Genomic DNA, 20,625 nt, shown 5'->3' on the forward strand with positions numbered 1-20,625 from the left:
ACCTGTACACCAACGTTTGCAATACTTTTATTCATATTAGCAAAAAACTAGAAACAACCCAAGTGTGTGTCAGCTATTGAGTGGATAAACAAAGTGTCATATCCATGCAACGGATGGCAATAAGAAGGAGCAAGCTATTGATTTGATGAATTCATTGATATGGATGAATCTTAAAAGTGTCACACTAAGTGAGAGAAGCCAGCCATGAAAGGCTACATGCTTTGTCATTTATGTGTGGGTCAGGAAATGGCAAAACTATAGGGACAGAAGTCAAGTCAGAAAAGTCTGGGGCCTGGGAAGGGGATTGACTGCAAAGGGGCATGAGGAAATGTGAGGGGGTGATGGAAATTTTCTGTGTCTTAATTGTGGCTCTAGTTATAAAACTGTAAACCTTTGTCAGACTCATCAAATTGTATCAAGGGGTTGAATTTTATTGTCTATAAGTTATACCTCAGTAAACATAACTTAAAAAATATCAGCCAGTCCACACCCACCATTTTCTAGATGGGAACACTTGGCCCACATGAGGAAATGACTTGCTACAGCAGATAGGAGTTGGGAATACAGGTTTCTTGGCCCCAGCCCTGAGGCTGAAGTGAGCTTGAACCTTGGCCTCCTGTCTTAGACCACAGCACATTCTAGATAGGCCAGGAGTGCTGATCCCCAGCTCTCAGTGCAGCACTGAGTGTGACTTTTAAAAAAAACACCCTCTACTGTGCTGCTCATCAGGCTGTTGACCTGCAATGGGCTGGAGGGCTCCTAATTAGAATAAAAAAAGTAAATTTGCATTTAGCCAGAATCCAAGAATATATAACTCCAATAATAAACCCCTATGTACATATTCCATTCCACTTTTTTAGGAAAGGGGGGAAAATGGCAAAACAGGATGTTAATGTATTTGGAATGGTGCCTTGTAGGACATCACCACCCAGTCAGTCCAGAAAGAACAAAATATCATGGAGATTTACACCAACATCTTGTTGCAGAGAGCAGGTGCAATTTGGAGTGAAGCCAGTCCCGATTTTAGTTCCTAAATCTTTTCCTTTCTAGCATCATGTCCTTGGGTAGCCACTTAATTTCTCTGTCTGCAAGATAGTGACCATAATTCCTACCTCACAAGGTTTTTATGATGTGTAAATCAGAGATTGGGAAATAGAACTCCAAGCCTGGGTGTGATGGACTTCTCTAGTACATTCATCACTGGGCCATGTGCTTTACATACATTATCTGAAACTTTAACAGCCACGATCCCCATTGTGGAGATGATCACCTGATGGTAGATAATCTGCCAGCAATTAGACCACCTGGCCAGAACCACTGGGCTGTGTGTAGATTGCAGTGAATGATGGTGGATCCGAATTGAGCCCTGTTTATAAAATAATTGGGTAGGGAGATTGGGAAGAAGTGAAATTCTGCTTCTTAGTTTGAAAGAAAGCATTATTATTGTTATTATTATTTGCTTTTTAAGAAAGAATGGGAAAACAATTGAGGCTAAAATGAGGGCCCTGAGTGAGTGTTTAACTCCCAATTGAAGAGAAGGTGTCTTCCCCGGTCTCAGCTTCACTTAGCCTCCTCTCTTTGTCCAGGAGAAATAACCCAACAGCCCAAGAGACCTTGTGCTATTTAGGGCCCAGCTAAAACCAGGGAGCCAAGGAGACTTTCCATCTACCCCTCAGCAGCCTGACCCTCTGCAGACATTCTCTGAACTCTCAAACCCTGCCTGTCTTCTGAGATTCAGAGGCTGGCTTAAGACTTAACTGAATAGGGTTGATTTTATTATCTTGTTTGTTTTTCTTCTTTGATAGCTGGAATAACATACCAAGTATGTTTTCCATCTTCGTTTAAAAATCTTTCCCAGTCTGTCACCCAGCCGGTATCAGCCTAGATTTACAAAACACCAACTAGTTTTAATAACCTAAGACAACTAGGAAAATGCCAACTGGCAAACTTACCAAAGACCATAGAATTGGATGTTTAAATTCCTCCATTATGTTTTTCATGTGCCTGGACTCAGCCTTCCTTTTCTTTCTTTCTTTTTTTTTTTAAGATTTTATTTATTTATTAGACAGAGAGAGAACACAAGCAGGGGGGAGCAGCGGAGAGAGAGGAAGAAGCAGATGCCCCACTGAGCAGAGAGCCCAACATGGGGCTCAGTCCCAGGACACTGGGATCATGACCCGAGCCGAAGGCAGACACTTAACCAACTGAGCCACCCAGGCACCCTTCAGTTTTCCTTTTCCAACCATTGTCTCCCAGTATGACATGGCCAGTTAGACATATAGATCCTAGTGCATCCTATCAAGAATGGTGTACCGTTTTCATGTCATGGATATTATACACAAAGGGCATAGTTTGAGCTGAAAGTAAGCATACTAGGTTCCAGTAGATAGAGAATATGATCAGTGTTAAATCTGTACATGGGGTGAAAAGCACAGGATATTTTAGATACCGTAGATTTCTTTACTACCCAGGGGAGAGTTGTCTTCTTAAACAGTTAGGATCTGAGGACCGGAAAAACTATTGTCAAGGCTGGTGGTCAAAGTGGGAGACTGTAAAGACAGAATCCCAACACCAGCCCAGAGCTGTTTCCACTAGCCCACCCCATGTTCCTTTTGTGTTGGTTATTTAATAAATTCATTTCACAACCCGTAGAGCACAGTAGGAAACAATGCAATTACTGAACCATAGGAACACAGCTGCCAACATCTTGTGGATTCAGAATTGTCCAAACACTTCCATGTGGGGGCGGGATTGATGCAATTTGCTGGTTCAACAGTTGACATTGATAAATTGGAGTTTCATTTCCTCAGCCTTCTGTTGGAGGTGCTAATGAGCATTGAAAGGCTAGAGAAACACAGGAGGGAGACAAGGGAGAATCTTGCCTGATCTACATACTAAGTAATTGAGCCTGCATGATGTAGACTTGACACCGCTAGGTAATAGGTGGACTCGCTGAAGGCAGTAATAAAGGCCAAATAAAATCAGCGCCGTGAAATTTTTTTTAATTATTTAAGTTCCACTTGCAGATTGTGTGGGCTGGTATCCTCACTTATTAGAATGTTTGGTTTTCCTAATATTCTTTTGCATGTTTCCTGAAATATTCTATTTCACGGGGCACCATGCCAAGATTACTTGGCTTCTGGAAAATGAGGGGGTTGGACCAGATGATCTCTGAGGTCCCTTCCATGCTCCATTTTTTTTACTTCCTTGGCAAGAGAATTTGCCCGGAATGAATTGCATTCCCCTACACACATATTTATCCAGGCCTCTGTTTTCCCATTCATTTTCTTCTTCATTCAAAAAAGCATTCGGGATGCTTACGATGTGCCAATTACAGTGCAAGGAACTAGTAATAAAGTGGGAAGCGGGCCAGGGCACTAGGCCCCTTCTCGCATGAGTTTATATTGTAACAGGGAGACAAATAAGTACGTAGAGCGGGTCAGGGACATGCTGGGAGTACACACGGCAGTATCCAAGCACACAGGAGGGTCCCTAAGCTGGACATTTTCACAGAAAGCTATTTGGAGCATGTAATATTTTAAGTTGCTCCTTGAAATAAGAAGATGAAGATTGGGAGGAAGACATGTTTGGATGGACTTTTTTCTCTGTCCTTCCCAGGACTTTGTGAGCATCTTTTCTAGAAGGGGATTATAGGAATGTCCTAAAACACAGGAGGTATGGCTTGATGTGGGAACACAAAGTAGGGAGAAAAAAAAGTGATTTTTGGAGAAGGGATGGCAAAAGTTAACATGGCAAAAGTTAACAAAGTGCTGATGCTTTTAAAAGATTAAAAATTGTAAATGACAGTCTTAAAAATATTTATTTTATAATTTCCTCCTTAAATATAGTCTGTGTACTACAATTGAATTCGATTACATCTTTACGAACATCAGCTATTTTAATCAAATTGTTAGAGTTGAAAATCCTTTATACATTGTCTCTTCTCATTTTATACACGGCAGTTACTGTCCAGAAAACTTAATTGCTTCTTTTTCCCAGAATTCAGATAGTTTAATAGCAGAAGTAGCTCTAGAAATCACCCCACAAAGCCAAACCACCTTCTTTTTTCGAAGGTTAACTCAAGATATTACCTCTTCTAGAAGGCTTTCTCCCATACGCTACTCTTTCCCACTTTGCTAACAAACTCCAACTGTAAACTTTCCCTCATAGTTTTTGCCAAGTTATTTGAAGTCTTACTACACTTCCTGATATTCTTTAGTAATTTATTTTTTCTTCTTTAATCCAACAAATGTCCACTGAACTTTTACACCTAGGGCCTTAGGTACCAAGGAACATTGTTCTTGCACTGAGCAAGCTTGCAGTCTGAGGGAAGATGGATGACATGGTTTTGTAGGATGAACTCTTAAGTTCTTCCTTTGGGATTTAAGTCCCTTGGTGATCTGACCCTATTCTGACTGTCCAGGATTCTCTTGATGAAACTGGGTGTATTGTCAACACAAGACATTGCTACTTGTACTCCCAGAGCTCCCGCAGAAACGAAACATGTCAGCATAGAGAGGAGGTACAGTGATTTTTGTCTTTTTTGCACCAAAAATCAGTAGGCTGACTGTGGGATACCCTTCTAGTAGAAATATTTCTGTTACTATTTCCACGATTTTTATATTTTCTCATCCTCTTACTCTGTTAATTTATTCAAAGCCAGAAATCAATTTGAATAAAGTGGGTTGGCATGAGTCCTGGCCTTTCAAAATTAACCTCTTATATATATGATTTTGTATCATCTTGAAGTCCAAGCCAGCCATGAATAATCTTTTTCCTTCTCTTCAGCTCTTAGTCAGAAGAGTAGATTTATCTTGGAGAAATGCATTTTGTTAAGCTGTGAGGAGATGCAGTTAGGCATTCTCCAGCTGCAAGTCATTTTAGAGATTATCAGACATTTATTTACTCAATGTTTTTAAAGCCAACTGGATCCATTTTTTTTGTGTGGCATTAATTAATATTAAAGCTGTTCTAAGCAGAATTTCTTTGCAGGTAATCTTGATTTTCTTTATTTTAAATGTGCCTGGTTAAGGCCACCTATAAATAAACCAGAGCTCAGAATATTCAGTGTGAAAATAATATGCATAAAAATGCAGATTCAACTTTGAACAACTACTCTACTAGCTTATAAATGTGTCAGAAATCTATCATATTATATTACCATATTCTATCACCTCTGTTTAGTAGAAACTGTAGAAGTCGAATGTCAGCTGATTGTTGGCATTAGTATGTTGGTCAGGCTGTCCCATAAAGGATTTATGTTTGTACACTTATAGCCCATTTCACCACCTCTGTGTGGTGGTACCTGACTCTTAAACCAGGGTATCAGAGCACAGGTTGAAGAATTTGGAAACCTTGATCTAATAATCATGACTCCAGTGCTCACTAGCTTTGTGAGTTTCCTCTACTCTTGGTGCCTCTTGGGCAATCACTTCTCATGAATGCTAAATGAAGTGGTTAGGGAAGTTCTAAGGACTCATGCACTTTTGAGATGGATGAATGTGAGCAATGGAATGTTTCCATTTTGCACACAGAGAAGGAAAAGCCCTGAAAGATAACTGGAGAGTCACCAGCTCAATAGGAATGGCCAGACTCTTCCAGCTGGCTTGGTGCTCCTCATCCCTTTGGACCTCATGCTGCCCTCACAGCCACCCTGGTAACACCTACGGGATTGTACTTCACTGTTTACAAAGCCTGGTCATTCATGTTTGCTCCTATGTCTGTTAGGATAACTTCTAGGTGGGTATTTAAAAGTGTGAGAGTAGTAAAGTCAGTTGGCAAAATCTCATTTTAATAGCCCACCATGCGATCAAAATTGGGGTTCTGTATACCTTTTCTGTTGAGTCTTATTTTGGGGAGAAACCAATAATTAAAGTGAAGCAGTGGAAGCCACTCTCCACGGTTCTTCTTCTCAACTACATTTAGAAACAGCTCCTATTAAGAATGAAGAATTTAAGCGGATTCCCCACTCCCTACTTTCCTTTGGATTAATACCATCAAGTTTGTTTGGGGCATGTGTACTTAGCATCTGTTGGCTGGCTACTCACAATGTCTCTTGGTAGCCTCACATTTAGCAATATGATGGGTATGTATTCATTTGTTTAGAACCAAATTACATGTTTTATTTTTTTCAAGATTTTATTTATTTGAGAGAGAGAGAGAATAAGCAGGGAGAGCAGCAGAGGGAGAGGGAGAAGCAGGCTCCCCACTGAGCAGGGAGCCTGATGCAGGACTTGATCCCAGGATCCTGGGATCATGATCTGAGCCGAAGGCAGACGCCTAAATACTGAGCCGCCCAGGCGCCCCTCAAATTACATATTTTATGTAAAAACATCCCAAGTAGTGCCTAGGTTCCCAAGTGCCATGTTACCTCCATTTGCAGCTGGACTATAGTACTAGTCTGACCAGCTTGTGTTTGGGGAGTGGGAGTTGGTACTGCAAGGAGGGGGAGGGAAAGAAGGGAGCAGTTTGGAAATTGACAAGAGTCATCTCCCTGGCACCCCGTGTTGCAGCCTCCCTGTCTCCAACTTCTGTCCTCGGGGCCCTCCAGTACTCTGATGCCCTACCATGGTACTTTGTTAACTGACAGCTCACTCTGTCCGCTCTGAATCAGAACTCCCATTCGGGCAGGGCAGGTGGTCTCCACTCTCCCTTGCAGTGAGAAGGTCACACTCTGATTGATTGAACACGTTTATACTAAGGGGTACATGGTAATTCGAGCCTTAACTCCCAAGAAGCAATTTTCCATTTTCTTTTTGTAATTGTGAAAATGAACATAATTGGTAGAATTTCTGGCAAGAGGAGAGGGAAAAGACAAAAAATTTTGGCCTGAAAGTCTGTCTCCTGGTTCAACTTTCCTTGTCTGCCCCCAGCTTTCCCGGTTTCTTTCATTTCTGGACCCCTTAGTGTTTGAAAGCTTCAGTTACTTGGCCCTCTCCCCGGGCAGTAGCAGAGGATGTGTTGTGAGGATGAGCTGGAGGAATGGGGAAAGCAGATGTGGAGAGTCATCACCACTTACCCCTGTGACATCTGTAAGTTAATTTTGTCTTTTAAGTCATGTACCTGGGTTCAAGGATCAGATCTATAGGCTATGTAACTTTGGGCAATTATTTAATGTCAGAGCGTCCATTTCTTCACACTATCTGGGGGCATCACCAAGATTAATACAGAAACAACCTTTGGCCTGAAGTAGATGCTCAGTAAATGGGTTATTAGGATGCCAGGGGTGGTTAGATAGTGGCATTAGCAATATCTGGAAGGCAGCAGCATTGGAGATTTCAGATAAGTGGTTTGTTATTTCAGATGTTGCTATTTGAAGGGTGCCTAATGTCAGAGACCCTTCTGACTGTTTTAAATCAATTTCTGGGAACAGAAACCGGTGGTGAAGCTGCGTGCCATGCGGGTAGCCCAGGGGTTGGTACCTCCAGATGTGTGCAGATGAAGCCAGCTAGGCTGCCCGCAGGAGGGGTGGCTGAGAAGCCCGGGGCAGGATGCTGGAGGAGAGCTCACGCCCAGCCTGAGCAACCCCTGGGACCACACACTTTCTTCGGCAGGCCTTCATCGTCTGTCTGAGGCAAGAATCAATACCAGAAGGAGAAGGTGCCAGATTGTTCATTGCCCAGAGACTGTCTGTAAATCCAACGCCTGCTATTTTCTCTCTAACTGCTCTAAAGAAACTTCCACACACGTCTTTTCCCTGCAACACGGAGACTCACCTCTAGACTTTGAAAGGACTTTGGAAAGGTCTGAAATTACCTTTTGGGTTGTTAGGAGTTGTTATTTCAAGGGAATTAAAGATGTATTCTGTTCCATTCTGCTAAGTTATATCAGCACTCAGAATGTCTTCGTTTCCTTTTTCTTTCCACGTGTTCCTTAGTATGCATGAATTGGAGAGAAATCGTCTGTCTGGAGGGCCCGTGTGTTTGCCTCTGCATGGATCCAGGAGGCATGTGCTTTACACCTGCTTGCTCTGCCTTTCCCTCCACTCAGGAACACAGCACCCTTTTTCTGCCTGGACTCCTGGGAGTCAGAAAGAACAGTAAAGACCATCAGTCTGACCACCTCACTTGGTAGTGAGGACACGGACCAGAGAGGAGAAGTGACGTCCTCCTAGAGAGCATCAGCACCTCAGGAGTATCAGGTGTCTGGCTTCGCATTCGGAACTCTGGGGATCCACGGCTTCTCTTCTGTCCTGAGCACTGGCTGTGGGGCTGGAGGGTCCACTCTGCATGCTGCCTGCACTTCTGCAAGCTCCTGACCTGCCTCGCAGGGTCTGTGAAGGGGGAGAAATAGTCAAATGAGCGAGTAAAGTTGGCAAAAAGTGAAGTCTTTTTTAGACAGCTTTAGAATGATTAGAGCCGGGAATTGGGAGCCCCCCCAACAGCGTTCTGTATAGAGTAGATCTTTTGTAAGCACTGATTTATTTTTCTGCTGAAGGCCAGCCTCAGGCAGAATTGGGGAATAGCCAGCTGGATATGATACAGGGATTTTCAAACCTTCTTTCCCTCTCTTTTAAAGCTGCAGTACTCTTACTTCAAATAGAGGTGGCAGAGGAGGCCCCATATGTAAAACAAAAAAAGGTGGCTGAAGTAGGGATGGGAGGCCCAGGTTCTGCCCTTGGGGTGCAGGGAACTTCCTTACATTGCTCAACACCCCCAACCTCCAAGTCCTTCAGGACTCCGAGGGAGGCCTGCCCCCCACCTCTCTTTTTATCTTTTTTTCCCTTCCCCTTGTCTATGCTGCTTTCCCTTAGATGTCCCCTCCCTCTTCGGAAGCCCAGAGGCCTCTGGCGCTAGCACTCTCCAGACACGCTCAGCTCTCCAGGAAAACTGAGTCACTTGTATTCTAGCGGCAGCCCGGGGCAGCTCTGTCGTCCCCGGGAGCATTTCCTTCGGCACTGCTGGAGTCTGGCAGAACAGTTCCATCCCTGCCTCTCTGAGTTTTAGTTCCTTGAGAACTGGCCGAGTAATTGACATGCAAGGGAATTGTATTGAGGGACTTGGTAATGGTTCCTTTCTTAGGAACAGCAGTCTGACTTCTGTGCCTGGTTGAGTACTAGTCTAAACATTTATGTAACAATGCAGTTACAGAATAAGGAGCATTCCTTAAAATCCTCGCATGCTGCCGAATTGCGTTCCAGAAGTGACAGGGCTTGTGTGCCGATCACTCAAAACCTATTTGACTTTGTAACCAGGGCATTCACAAAAGCAATAACAATACTGAAAAATAAATAGCACTCCAATATAGTACTCTACCTTGAACAGAAAAAGGTTGAAGGCTTGACAAAGAGCATTTTAGGGGAAAAAAAAAGTTGTTGAATTTTGGAGACAAAGATAAAATGCCCTGAAATCATAAATAGAAAAGAAAAGCATTTCCATGACAGATCACATTCCAGCCTGAGTGAAGAGGAATGTGAGCATCATTCTCTCTGCTGGATGCTACATTCTGCTGTTGTTTGAGCATGTTTTGTTTAGTGGCTATTCCTTGGTTGTACAAAATATTAACATTCTTGGAAAATTGCGTATGAACCTAACACTACTTTCATTGTGCAGACATAATGCGAGTCCTGTACAAGCTTGTTCATGTTACAGTGACAACGTTCTGTATCCAGACAGACTGTTCTAGGGCTCAGGAGCTCACCCCTCTGCAGTGAACTCAAGGACAGAGGCGGTGAATAAGGTTCCACCCCGTCCTCGAAAACCTCATGATCTTGTGTGAGACACGGAAATGAACTCAAAGAGCTGCAATGCCAGTCACACCGTAAATCTCATGAAATTTTATATCAGGTGAATCAAAAGGCTGTGCAAAGAGAGGAAAGAATATGTCTGTGGGGGTGGGGGGGGGCGAGGAGGCAAAAGCTCATAGAAGGAGTAGAATTGGCAGGATTTCACCAGGCAAAGATAGAGGGCAAAAAGAAGAGAATGAGCAAGGCTTGGGAGCCGGAAAGCACAGGACATATTGGGGGGACTGGAATGGTTTGGGGGCTTCACTTTGTGGCTGGAGCCACGAGGAACATAAGGGAACAGTAGGAGGAGGTTGAAATAGAGGCTGGCCTCTGAACGTCGGAGGCCTTGACAGGGACGGGAGCACCATCAAAGAATTTTGAGCAGGTGAATGATATGCTTAGAGCTGTCCTGTAAGAAGCTCCTTTTGGCAGGTTATGCTGCATGATGGTGCTGGGGAGTAGGATCCAATTAAGAAGTAGTCCCTGTGAGAGATGTGAGGGCCTGAGCTGCACAGTGACGATGACACACAGTGGCAGTGGGGTGTATGGGGAGGGCACAATGCGAGACATTTTAGAGCAGAATCTCAAGCATTAATCAACTGAGTGGATGGTATAGGGCTTTAGTACCTCTCCAGTGATGACGTGTACTGTATCATAATGATAGCTAGTGTGGAGCCTGATTTTGGAATGTTGGAGAGCTCTTGCTGAGGGCTGGCAGGGGCTAGGGCACACCTGGGTTCTGTGACTGGTTAATACTGAAGTGTGGGCAAAGCTCATGCCCCTCAGGTTACTGCTGGGTGATCCATGCCAGCTTCTGGTGTTCCCTGTATTGAGACTTGCCCGGAGCCCCAGTCCCTGCTCGTGTTCTGACCATAGACCCATGCATTTTTAGATTTGAAAGACCTTAGAGATCATTTTTAAAATCTTTGCTGGTTGGAAAACTATGGCCCAGAAAGGTCAAGTGTGTATCCAGAGTAGGTCAGAGGCCAAACCCAGAATAGAACCTAGGACTGTCACTCACTAATTTTTAGAAAACCTCTTAAGTAATGGCTGTGTATTAGCATTTTCCAGGGAAACAGAAACCAATAGAATATAAAAGGAGATTTATTATGAGGAATTGGCTCATGCAGTTATGGAGGCTGAGAAGCCCCACTAACTGTCGCCTACAAGCTGGCGGCCCAGGAAAGCTGGTGGGGTGATTTGGCAATTTGCTTTGAAGGCCTGAGAACAAGGAGGAGTCTATGATGTAAACCCTAGTTCGAGGATGGGAAAAGATACGATGAGATGCCTCAGCTTGAGCAGTAGGCAGAGAAAAGGGGCAAATTCCTCCTTCCTCTACCGTTTTTTTTTTTTTTTTTTTTGTCCATGCCCACCCACACTGGAAAAGGCAATCTACTTTAGTGAGCCCAGTTCAAATGCTAATCTCATCTAGAAACACCCTCACAGACACACACAGAAACACTCAACCAGAAATCTGGGCATTCCCTGATGTTCTCAGGTTGACAAGGCAAATTTACTGTCCTATGCTGTTTGGAATTGTTTATCATGATACTTTGTTCTTACAGAGGATTTTCTAACTTTTCAAAGTTTTAATTTACCTGTTTCTTTTTTGACCCTCATTTGGCCTCATTGGTAAACAGACATTGTTCCTTTCACAAGTGAGCAAATGAAGGAAGGTGTGACAGGTAATGACCTTCCCCATCACTTGGGGAATTAATGGAAGATCGAAAACTAGAGCCTAGGTTTCTTATGATTCCCTTCTCTTTCCCACAGTTGGATTGTAAATTCTGTGGCTGTGCTAAACCACTGGTTCTCAGAGTGTGGTCCTGGACAACAGCTTCAGAATCACTTGGGAGCTTCCTAGAAATGCAAATTCTTGAGCCCTGCACTAGACCAGTGAAGCAGGAACTCTGGGGGCCAAGGTCCAGCAATCTATGTCTTAATAACTTCTCCAGATGATTCTCTATGCTAGTTAGAAAACCACTGTAGTGGGCGCCTAGGTGGCTCAGTTGGCTAAGTGTCTGCCTTCAGCTCAGGTCATGATTCCAGGATCCCTTGGGATCGAGTCCCGCATTGGACTCCCTACTTTCGAGGAGCCTGCTTCTCCCTCTCCCTCTGCCTGCCACTCCCCCTGCTTGTGCTTGCTCGCTCGCTCTCTGTCAAATAAATAAAAAATCTTTAAAAAAAGGAAAAAGAAAACCACTGTGGTAACAAGACAGAATCTATTCAGTATCTGTGATTTCACTACCTTCTGCTTGTATATCAAAGTCATCAGAGAACAGAAAAGATGGTATTAAGCTAAAACTGACCATAAAAATTAGTACATCTGTCTTTTTCTCTTCCATTTCCCTCCCACCCGCCCTACCTAGTCCCTTCCTCCATCATCCTACCAACCAAGTACATTGTGGTAACTTTTCATTTAAAGTGTATTCTGTTCCTTACAAAGCTGCCAGAGTTTGTCATGAGCTTTCATTCATTCAACCCACCTTACCTGACACTTACAAAGCATGGGGAAACAAATCAAAAGAAAAGAACAAGGAGGGAGGATGATGGTTGAATAGATAGACAAATACTGTTATATTTCTTTTTTAAAAAGTGTCACATGCTCGGGGCGCCTGGGTGGCTCAGTCGTTAAGCGTCTGCCTTCGGCTCAGGTCATGATCCCAGGGTCCTGGGATCGAGCCCCGCATCGGGCTCCCTGCTCAGCGGGAAGCCTGCTTCTCCCTCTCCCACTCCCCCTGCTTGTGTTCCCTCTCTCGCTGTGTCTCTCTCTGTCAAATAAATAAATAAAATCTTTAAAAAAAAAAAAAAAGTGTCACATGCTCAATTAAGACCAGTGTTCTTTATTGACCTAGAGAAGTGTGAACACATGCAATTTTAAAGAGAAAATTCCATTTTCTCAACATCTGCAAATTTCTAGAAACCGTATTGAAAGCTTTTTGAAACTTTGTCTCCACCAAGCCTCATAATAGCCTTGTGAAAGAAGTGGTAGTATCCTCATTTAAAAAAAAAAAAAAGTGAGGAAACTAAAGTTTCAGAAAGTCAAGTAACTTACCCGAGTGTCACATAGCTAATAAATCATGAAGCAAGTGTTCACATTCAAGTTTTCTGTATCCTAAATTCATAATCTCTCTGTCACGTCAGCCACATTATCTCTTAGGCATCTTTCTTTTCCATGTGCCTTTTTCACCCCAAAGCTAAGGAATTTTGTCAGTGGATGTGTGACATCCCACCACTTGAACAGGCTTGCCGCAAACAGCATGTGGGCATTTCAGGTTCATCAGTGAGTAGTACTGTTCTGAAACCCAAATCCATTTATGACTCACTTTGAAATCATCTCAGTAAAATCAAGTGTGAATTAAAAATTATATCCAGTCTATCCAATCTTCAGGCCTTTTTCTTCTTACTTTTTTGGTTGGAGTCAGTCCAATAACTGTTTTAAAAAAAAAAAAAATGAAAGAAAGAAAATTAGGAATGCCCGACCTCTAGTGGAAACACTGCAAACTTCCTGTGGTTTTGCTGGAGGGCTTCTGCAGACCACCTCCTCCTCATGTTTAAAATGGAATTCTGGAATTTCTGATCTGAAAGCTCCTCTCCGGATAAGACTTGGGTCTGTGCACAAAGACCATTTTTGTCACTACCTTAAAAATGGGGTTTCTGCATCTCAAATTCACACTATACTTGGGTTTGAGTCTTTTAATGACCTTTCTCAAGCAAGCACCATCTCTTAAAAAGAATTCTTGTCGTTTAGTCTTTTTCCCACTTAACTATAAATCCTAATCTGACTGGATTTTTGGAAGGGACACTGTATGAATATGAGTGTCTGTATTTAATCCATTGTTTCTAAATTTGCCTTCGGGACAGTTGATAGCTTTGGAAATTGTACACTTCTATTCAAACTGTGTAATCTTTGGTTTCGGGGACTGAGCTATAATTGTGCCCATCACCACAGGTTTTATTGCTTGGCTGCCAAGTCAGACCCACAGCCGATACTCACTGACCCACCTATGTGCTCCCAAGTGAGGAGTGGCGTGTGCCAAGAGCCCTTAAGGAGTCTCAGTTGATTACACAATTGCTTTGTCCAAGTTTATGACTGAAGTAGAGGACAAAAATCAGCCACTATCTGATAGGTGGAGAGAGATCAAGGGCGTGAAAAAAGAAACTGGAAGAAATCTAGCGAAAAAACAGATCTTTTTCATTCAAAGCAAAATGAACAAGTGGGGGGTTGCAGATGTTAACAAACCCCCCACACATGAGGAATGAGAGATGTCCTATCTTTCCTGAATCTCAAATACTGTCATGTTTCCAAAAGTTTCATCAAAGTTATGTCTTTCTTGATTTGAAGAATAGGTAACCTCAGCTCTTAAAGATTTTGGATTACTGGGACAGCAAACCCCTTCCTCTGACTTGACAGCTCTGCCTTTCTTGAGTCCATGCAATTAAACTCCTGCTTTGAAATTGAGGGAGGGAGCAGACAGTCTCAATTTTTAAAAGCATTTCAACATTGCTAGTTTAAAACACATATGTATCCTCGGAGATTATGTTTCAGTCCCGAGTGGGGCCTGGGGACCCATATTTTTCACAAACTCCTGGTTAGAGACCCACCTATGGAGTGGAGAGAGCCCTGGATTGAGGATCAGGATTTTAAATTAATTCCTAGCACCTGTGGCAGATGTCCTCTTGTGTCACCTTGGCCTTTTGGGCTTCAGCAACCTGATCTGTCCCCTGACAGTTGGAGTATGTAACCTTGAAAGTTCGATCTGGTTCTAGTCATCGATGATTCATTCATTCTTTGTGTGGGGTATGCACATACAACTTAAACTTCGTCCCCAGGAGTCCAAGAGTCCAAACAATTATCTTCAACACTATAAAATTAAAAAAAAAAGAGCCCTCTTATTTCTCCCTTAATAGCCACCGTGTGAGTCCACAATTCCTGGCTAGAATATTGAATCACCCTTTTCAACCCCATACCACTGACCCTTGCCCCATTTTTTGATGGTTGGAAGACAAGTAGAAGTAAAGAAAAAAGCCATCTCTCAAAATATCACTTTTCCACTTCATCATTAAGAGATTCACTTTTTGACTTTTCTCTTTGACTTTCCCTTCTTTATTGTGTGGGCGTGGATTTAGAAACACTGCAACAATTTGACCCCCGTTCAAATGATCTACTTATGCTTTTAAACTGCAGATTTCAACCTCCGCACAGGGCTTTGACTGGTTGTTTTTTAAGTCTGGCTTCTTTTGATGTGAACGTTTCCCAGCTCGAACAATAAAGTATGTTTTTACCCAGATGCTGAAAGTAATTATCAGGTAGACAATTGTGGCTCTGAAGTAGATTCTGCTCTTTATTAGTCTGTCACACTGTCAGTACTTTTATTCTGGTCTGTTTTGCTTGGAAATTCTTATTTGATCCCCTAATCCTTCCTTAAATTATAGGTATGGGTGTAGTTGTACCAATCTGAACTTTGGTGTGGAACATTCTGCTTTTATGTAACGGGAGAACTTTTAAGACTTGTTAACGGAGTTATTTTTTGAAATAGCAGATTTTTAGGATGTTACTACTTGGTTGTTTGGAAACTTGATTGAGGGTATTCGTATTTGAAGTAAGATTTATTTAAATGAAGATAAAGACAATGTAGGCAAGGGGTCATGATTAATGTATTAGGCATTCCAGCAACGAGCCATATGGAAAATTGATTAATAGCTATTGACTTGACACTTAAAGCCGAGTTATCTTCTAGGAATGATCTATGTTTATTTTGCTGGTGTAGATAAAGAAAGAGGGCATGTCATCAATAACCCAGCCGGTGTAGGCATAACTAAGACCTCTGGGTTTATCATCTGTCGATTGCCCCTAGCAGAGCAGGCTTTACATTTTGAGCCCTTTCTTGACCTTCCTGCCCGCCCTGCAACAAACCAATTAGTAACCTGGTAAGGAATCCAAATGACCCAACTTTCCTTCCTTGAAGATTGTGGAGGGTGGTCGGACTAGTTTTCATTCTAATTTAGGCCAAAGAGCCATGCAGATATTTTGTGCAATTATATTGCCCAGCCACTTGGCTGCCAAGAGGCTCAGTTCTCATGTCTACGCAATGAGAACTCTAATGCTCTTCCCAGAATGACTACTGGGAACAATGAGAAAAAGACTGGGGCCATTCTTTGGGAACTGCAAAACATGCATTCATACAGTGCATACAGTGTAAATCAGTATTTGTTTTGATTTTATCGATTGAAGCCAGGTTAAAAATCAATTTCCTTTTTATTAATAACCTCGTCTCCTAAAATCTTTTGGTGTACTTACTTATTTGTAGTCAGAATCCGTTTTCAGAAAGAGCAGTGCCTTAACCTCATAACATCAAGGACTATTTCCTCTACCTTCTCTATACCCCTTATTCCTGCCACCTGAAGCTTTATTCAGTGAAGCTGGGCCTTGCAAGCCTGTACCTTGCAGCAAGGTCTTCAGTATACTTTGAGAATCAGTTGTCCATCACATTACTGGTCCAGACAAAGCATCTTTTAGTCTTGGCTCAACCTAGATGGAGCCTGTAAGCTCTTGAATTACCAACAGATTTTCTCTGGGAAACCAAAAAGGCAAAGTTACGAATCCCTGGGTGGTAGCTTGAATTACAGGCCTCCGCCTCCCCAGGGGGGTTGCTTGTAATATAGTCTTATCAAATCTTAGCCCCTTGCTAAGCCTGTTTTAGGACTTTTAGACCCTGGGCCCCAGCTAGAAATACTAGGTAGATGAATAGGGTGTGAGTGCCATCTCCTGGCAGTCATTAGAAATTGCTTGGTGAGACAATCCATTTATTTATGGGGTCTGTTCTTGTGCATCAAAAGAAAAATGCACTATTATCATTTTTTAAAAAGTAGATATTAGACTTTGATCATAGATTACGCTGTAATTACATAGTAGCTTTTCTTCTAATTTCTGGCTATGATTGTTGGCTAAAAACTGGTGCTTTAGAAAATGTCTTAGACTTAAATTATTCTTGGAGAATAAGAGATGCCTTTGTATAGATACCATATAGTTAGTTTATGGTCAGCTCATTCACAGGGTCCTAGCTTCCCCCTGCCATCTCTCCTGCGGATGTAATAGGATTCCTTTGCATGCAGATATAGTGGCTCTGGAGTCTTTCATTGTGTCTGGAAATGACAATGTCAAATTGACTCTATCAGACTAAGCATATCACCCTACGATTTTCATCCTGGAAGAGTCTTATAAACTCCATCTTTAGGCTCTACCATCTCTTTATTCATTCAACTGACATTTGTTGAACTTCTGTTGTGTAAGGTTAGGAGATACCCCGGTCATCAGACAGAGGGACACTGACAGGACAACAGATAATTGATAGTTGGTCTAAGCACTACACTAAAGAAAGTGTGGACAAAGGTCATTGAACGGAGAGACTAAATATGTCATTAGCAATTTTTTCCATATAATTTAGAGGAACAGAGGCAGAATAACCCCAGGTGGAGGCTAAAAGAGAAATGTTATTTTGGTTTGTGAATTTGGTTTGACCTTTTACATATGAATAAGGCTGGTGCACTTGAACAAAGCTCCATTCTGAAGATTGGTTCCTGCAGTAAACTGGGAAGCCAGGCTTTTTCTCTTCAAACCTTACTCCCCATTGTTTTCTTTGTAGTTTGAGGAAGAAATGCCTATTCCAAAGTAACATATAAATTTTCATCTTTCCAGAGTTTTCCAGAATTAGAAGAGGTTTTAGAATGTCCTTTGGGAAATGAGAATTGGAATATCAACAAAGCAGTAAATGAATAGGCAAGGTACTAATTGTAAATGCAGTGGAAAACAGGCTTGCCGAGTGAAGAAAGATGATGAACTCTTTCTGAGAATTATGCTCAGATACAGTTTTATAAGCCACATATACTAGATCTATACCTTGATTGTGGGAAAGAACAAGTAATTATCATTAGCTTATGCTTATCATTAGCTTATGCCTCTGTTCTCATGGCCAATTATACATCTGACGTGTTATAATTTCACCCAGAATTATCAGAGATGAGCCTGTCTAGCACTGCTACACATGCATACACGCATGCACGCACACAGGCATGCACACACGCACTCACACACCCATGCAGGCACGCACGCACACACACAGGCATGCACGCACGCACTCACACACACATGCAGGCACGCACGCACACACGCAGGCACGCACGCACACACACATGCAGGCACGCACGCACACACACATGCAGGCACGCACGCAGGCACACACACAGGCATGCACGCACGCACTCACACACACATGCAGGCACGCACACAGGCATGCACGCACGCACTCACACACACATGCAGGCACGCACGCAGGCACGCACACAGGCATGCACGCACGCACAGCTCCAGAAACAAGAACTACCTTGGTGTAGTACTAAGAAACACAGGTAAGGGAATAGAGCAGTTAAAACAGAAAAGAGAGAAAAGCCCATAAAGTGTTTGTTACTGAGCTACTGAGCGGAGTAATCTTGTGAGGCCCTCTGGAAGTTGTGTAGAACCCATTTTAGAGTTGTCTCAGCAGGTATGGGGAAGCTGGTACATTTGTTCACGGATTCCTGGCCTCCACTGGGTGAAGGCTGCCCCCAGTGGTGTCCATTCTTGTGCATTAAGTCCCAGGTACTTCCTGGTGGTGCCGGAGTTGAGATGGCGCTCAGGCAAAGGCGCAGAATCACCGGCCTCGAGGAGGGAAGCTGCCCCCACAGCTGTCCGAGCGGGGCAGGGCGTCAGCAGCGTCCGCTGCCCGCGTGCGCACGAGCACGCATGCGCACACACACCACACATTCGTATATTCACACACATCGGAAGAGGTGAAATAAAGTGAAGTCAATAATAATAATAAGCAATGATTATTAATTTTATTTAGGTATGAGAATGGTGGTTGCAGTTTTAAAAAGGTTTTTGGCAGTTAGACACATATCATGAAGTGTTTAGGGGTGAAATGATATGATGCCCGGGATTTACTTTAAAATATGACAGCAAAAAATAAATAAAAAAAAAATTGGGGGGCATAAATGAAACGGCAATGGCAACCATAATTGTTGAAGCCGGGTGATGGCCACATGGTGACTTGTTATTTTATTATCTCTACTATTGTGTATGTTTGAAATGTTCAAAAGTAAACTGATTTTAAGACGAGGTCATCTCTGGCCAATGATGATTTTTAAATCCTATAGAGGGGCCTTCTTTATATACATCGGGATCATTTTGAGGTAAGGTAGCAACACTAAGTATGTAGTATAGACCAGAACCATAAAGTCCAGTTTTAATCCACAGTGTTGTATTTTCTGAGGCTGCTGGGTCGCAAGCAGGATATCTTTTCATACAGGCTCAGGGATACCGGTTGGTTTTTTGTTTTTGTTTTTTTGGTGGGAGAGGGGGCTGTGTTTAGACAAGGCACAGAATTCCTCAAGTTTCTTTCTCCCTCTTGCTTTCTTTCTTTCTGAGTGTGTCTGAGCTTAGTTTTACACAGAGAAGAGAGGTGACTACGGTAGATACTGTGTCCACAGAGGAAAAAGATGTTCCTGCTTCAGAACTCAGAAAGAGCTTATGGCTTTGTGGTTATGATTTCCTTTGGTCATGACGTTCTCAGCCACCATCATTCTGGCTCCCCAACCTAGTCATAGAAATTTAGGGTATTTGACTTTAAAATGCAGGCTTCACTGTTAGATTAAAATACATAAATTAGACTGTGCATCTAAATAGATGGGAACATTCTCAGAGTTTGTCTTGGGGTCCTGAAAGAATGCCAAGGATGTTGTTGTGATGAAAACACTTGTGGGATGCTCTCTGAAAATGGTCTAAGAGTTGAGTGTGCAACACATACACGTGTGTGCACACGTAGCTATGTGTTACGGCACTAGATAGCTTTCTTTCTTTTTTTTTTTTTAGTCATTTATAATCATGCCTTTCCTATGATCCGTGACCCATTTTGCTCATACACTTCATTCCTCAGGGATGGCTAAAATCAGCTATTCATCTGCTTTAGAAATCATTTTGTTCCAAAATAGAATCAGTTTTATTTTTAGATAGAGAAATAAGCTTCCACTATTTCCTATACTGTCGTACATGGCAGTTTTAAAGGCTTGAAGATATTAAATTGTTTGTTCTCTTAGAAGAGCACTCTTAATGCTAGAAAGGAGCATGGGATAGTGAAAAGAGTATCGAATCAACTTAAATTTGGATCCCAGCTCAGCTATCGTGACCATGAACAATTTATTTGACTTATTCATCCTGATTTCCTCATCTGTAAAATGGGGACAATATTATGTACTTGAAAGTGCCAAGAGCATTGGATGAGATAATAGGTAAAACATTCCGCCTGTGCCTTAATCCACAGTAGAGCCAATAAATGTTTGTGCCCTTCTCAGAGGGCCTTTGGCATGAGATGTGCATACTTTGAAAATGTGCTCTATGAAGTCAGTCCTTTTGCCATTATGTATTATTGCTAGTACTGTGCTCACTCCCCTTTTAACACTGGCAGAGTTTAGAGGATGTGACTGCAGCTGGGCTGCAGGTTAAAAGTGCAGATGAGTAAACTCAATGAGAGAGAAGAGCGGCATCCAGCATGATGCGCCCTTGGATTTCTTACTGCCACTGTCTCTGGGCCCCCATGGCATGGCCAAAGGTGGCTTTAGTAGGAGTCTGTGTTGTAGTTGTCTTTAGTAGTAGCTTTTTGTGATGAGTGGCCACCTTAGAAGACATCTATACTCAGACTTCATTACATGTTTGTATTTCTAGTCTCCCGTTACACCCCACAAGATTCTGATTGATCATCTCTTGGGACAGGAAATGCCCACTCTCCACTGGCAGCATTGTCAGAAAATTCTACCTGATAAGACAGGTCTTTCACTGACACATGAGACAGACTGTTTCTCTCTCT

The 20,625-nt window shown here is 42.6% G+C and overlaps 1 protein-coding gene across 5 annotated transcripts in view; it reads left to right on the forward strand.

The window, feature by feature from the left end:
* The window catches only part of MB21D2 (Mab-21 domain containing 2), a 114,226-nt gene that overhangs the window by 81,670 nt on the left and 11,931 nt on the right, over positions 1–20,625 (forward strand). Inside the window, exon 2 of one of the 5 annotated variants that reach the window (XM_078067932.1) lies at positions 7,990–8,140. The exons of the other annotated variants lie outside the window; for them this stretch is intronic. The gene's annotated coding sequence lies outside the window, so the exon portion shown is untranslated. The remainder of the gene's footprint in view (positions 1–7,989; positions 8,141–20,625) is intronic. 5 annotated transcript variants of the gene reach the window in all.

Source organism: Halichoerus grypus, chromosome 1 (assembly GCF_964656455.1).
Source record: "Halichoerus grypus chromosome 1, mHalGry1.hap1.1, whole genome shotgun sequence".
Taxonomy (NCBI): Eukaryota; Metazoa; Chordata; class Mammalia; order Carnivora; family Phocidae; genus Halichoerus; species Halichoerus grypus.